This window comes from Phoca vitulina, unplaced genomic scaffold (genome assembly GCF_004348235.1).
Source record: "Phoca vitulina isolate PV1807 unplaced genomic scaffold, GSC_HSeal_1.0 scaffold11, whole genome shotgun sequence".
Taxonomy (NCBI): domain Eukaryota; kingdom Metazoa; phylum Chordata; class Mammalia; order Carnivora; family Phocidae; genus Phoca; species Phoca vitulina.
In genome coordinates this window covers 38,996,763-39,000,418 of record NW_022589714.1, presented here as the reverse complement: position 1 = coordinate 39,000,418, position 3,656 = coordinate 38,996,763, and positions in this window count along the sequence as shown.

Genomic DNA, 3,656 nt, shown 5'->3' with positions numbered 1-3,656 from the left:
AAGAAAGAAAGAAAGAAAGAAAGAAAGAAAGAAAGAAAGAAAGAAAGGAAGGAAGGAAGGAAGGAAGGAAGGAAGGAAGGAAGGAAGGAAGGAAGGAAGAAAGGTGAATGCTTACCAGAGATTTTCAACTTGCTCTGTCCAGATCCATCAGAGGAATCACAATCCATGACAACTATAGCTTTGTGAAATGTATTTCTTAAATACTAAGACTTGAAAGTTAGAGTGACTCTTTGATCCAGGGGCTGCAGAGTGGATGTTGTGTTAGCAAGCATGAAGACATTGACCTTGTCCATCTCTATCAGAGCTCCTGAGTGACCAGGTGCCTTGGCAATGAGCAGTACCATTTTAAAAGGAATCTTTTTTCCTGAGCGGTAGGTCTCAACAGTGGGCTTAAAATATTCACAATATTAAATTGTGTTTAAACAGATGTGCTGTCATCCAGGCTTTGTTCCATTTATAGAGCAGAGCCAGCAGAATTCTGAAGGGTCCTAGAATTTTCGGAAGAGTAAATAAGCATTGGCTTCACCCTGAAGTCACCAGCTGCATTAGCCCCTAACAAGGGAGTCAACCTGTCCTTTGGAGCTTTGAAGCCAGGCATGGACTTCACCTCTCTAGTTATGAAAGTCCTAGATGGCATCTTCTTCCAATAAAAGGCTGTTTCGTCTACACTGAAAATCTCTTGGGGCACCTGGGTAGCTCAGTCAGTGGGGCACCTAGCTCTTGGTTTCAGCTCAGGTCATGATCTCGGGTTTGTGGGATTGAGCCCCGTGTCGGGTTCCCCACTTGGCTCAGTCTGCTTGGGATTCTCTCTCTCCCTCTCCCTCTGCCCCTCCTGCTCCTGCTCTCTCAAATAAATAAATAAAACCTTAAAAAAGGGGGTGCCTGGGTGGCTCAGTTGTTAAGCGGCTGCCTTCGGCTCGGGTCATGATCCCAGAGTCCTGGGATCGAGCCCCACTTCGGCCTCCCTGCTCAGCGGGAAGCCTGCTTTTCCCTCTCCCACTCCCCCTGCTTGTGTTCCCTCTCTCGCCATGTCTCTCTCTGTCAAATAAATAAATAAAATCTTAAAAAAAAAAACCCAAAGTGGTTTAAAAAAAATTTCAAAAAAAAAAAGTACTTTATTTATGATTGATACTTTTTCAGTTATGTGGATTGCAAAAGTCCTCCCCAGTCTGTGAGGGACTGCCTTCTCACTTTGTTTTTAGTGTCTTTTGTTAATTTGAAAGTTTTTGAATTAGCTGGGTGATTGAAGCCAGGTGATTGATACATGGGGGTTTGTTACACTATTATCTCTACTTTTATGTAATTTTGAAAATGACCATAACAAAAAGTTTATAAAAATCCATAAAACAGATAATCCTCTACTATCTCAAATTCATAAAGATCAGCTCCTATATTGTATAGTTTTGCTTTCAGATCTCTAATGCCACCGGAATATATTTGTTTGTTTGTTTTTAAAGATTTTATTTTTGAGTAATCTCTACACCCAGTGTGGGGCTTGAATTCACCAACCTGAGATCAAGAGTTACATGCTCTACCAACTGAGCCAGCCAGGCGCGCCATACATTTATAGTTGGTACGGCAGAGGATCAAAATTTACCTTCCCTCTCATGGATGGCCAACTGTCCCAGCCCCATTTCCGACCCTGTATTCTGAACCTGTCCCTCCTCTTCTGATCAGAAACTCCCTCTTCTGCCCTATATATTCTTGGGTCTGTTTCTAAATTCTCTATTCTGAAAAAAAATTTTAAATAAAAATGAGTTCTCTATTTTGCTCCTTAGTCCCTGTGTCTATTTTTGCATTTTGCCACACCATTGTAATTCTCATATTAATAGATTGGCCACACTTGGTATTATCTCTTCTTTTTCTTCTCAGATTGACTTGGCTGGGGCACCTGGGTGGCTCAGTAGGTTAAGTCTCTGCTTTCTTGGGTACTGAGATTGAGCCCCATATGGGGCTCCCTGCTCAGCAGGGAGCCTGCTTTTCCCTCTGCCCCTCCCCCTGCTTGTGTGTATGTGCACGCTCTCTCTCTCTGTCAAATAAATATTTATTTGACAGAGAGAGAGAGCACACAGAGAGAGGGAAGGAGAAGCAGTTTCCCCAGCGGGCAGGGAGCCCGATGCGGGACTTGATCCCAGGACCCCGAGATCATGACCTGAGCTGAAGGCAGACGTTTAACCAACTGAGGCACCCAGGCGCCCCAAATAAATAAAATCTTAAAATCTTAAAAAAAAAAAAAGATTGACTTGGCTATTCTTGGTCTTTTTTTCTTCCATATAAATTTTTTGATCAGCTTACTCGATTCCAGAAAGGGAAAAATCAACACTGTTGGGATCTTAATTGGAGTCACATTGAATTTCCAGATTAATTTGAGGGAGAACTAACATTTGTATAACATGATGTTTTCCTGACCATTATTACCTTGGCACATTAATCCATATATTTAGGTCTTCTTTTTTGGTCCCTTGGTAAAAACTGTGTTTGCTTTCGCCACTAGGGTCTTGCTCAGTCCTTGTTAGATTTACTCCTGCGGCTTGCGGGTTTTGCCCCTCTCCCTCCCCGCGTCAGATGTGCCAGGCATGTCCTTCCTCACCTCCTGCTCCTGCCTCTTGGTCCACACCCCTCCTTCCCACCGTCCAGAAAGCAGCTGCCCTGCCCCAACAGCTGACTTTCCTGTGAGGCCAGTGTGAGTAGAGCTCACACTTCCCACCTCAGGTCCTGCCAGCTGAGTCTGAGGAGAGTGACGGTTGTTTTGGTGGGGACAATGGGCTGCATTCTGTACGGGCTCCCCTCTGGGCCCCCTTCTCCCTGGCCACAGCAACTGTTCTTGGAGATAGGGTAGGGCCCCACCTGTCAGCTCTAATTACTCTCCAGACGACACCCAACTCCCTGGCTCATTTCTTCATGCTTGGTTGACAAGTCTAGTATGTGTTCTCCTACCCAGTTGCCTGTTCAGGGGTCTATCATTGCCTGGAATTGGTGGGCAGAGGAATGGTGGTCATGGGTATGGGACTGTTCCTCCCAAGGGCATGATCTCTCACCTCGGAGGAGCTGCAAGTTCCCAAAATGTTCTCTGAGTTGTCACCACATCCAGGCCTCGGATCCTCACCACAGCTCCACTCAGATAGTTGAGCCGAGAGGAGCTGTGATAGGGAACAGGGCTGAACTCCCGATTCCAGGCTAGTGTTCTGCCCTTCCCCACCAACACTTCCTACCCCTGGCTGGCCTCCACACCTGCCCCTCAGCACCCGTACCCTTTTTTTTTTTAAAGATTTTATTTATTTATTTGACAGAGAGAGACACAGCAAGAGAGGGAACACAAGCAGTGGGAGGGGGAGAGGGAGAAGCAGGCTTCCCGCGGAGCAGGGAGCCCGATGCGGGGCTCGATCCCAGGACCCTGGGACCATGACCTGAGCTGAAGGCAGACGCCTAAGCATCTGAGCCACCCAGGCGCCCCAGCACCCCTACCCTTGATGAGGCCTCCCTGGCTTCTTTTGAGAACTTTGTTCAGGGGTCAACACTGCCCTCAACTTCCCACAAATGGGAAGGGCTCCAGGCCAGTGCTGATCCCTGAGAGGGGACAACAGGACAGTGAAACCTGACAGAGCCAGCAGCTGCAAGGGGACCCAGGCCTCCATCGATTTTTCCAGCTTTCGCTG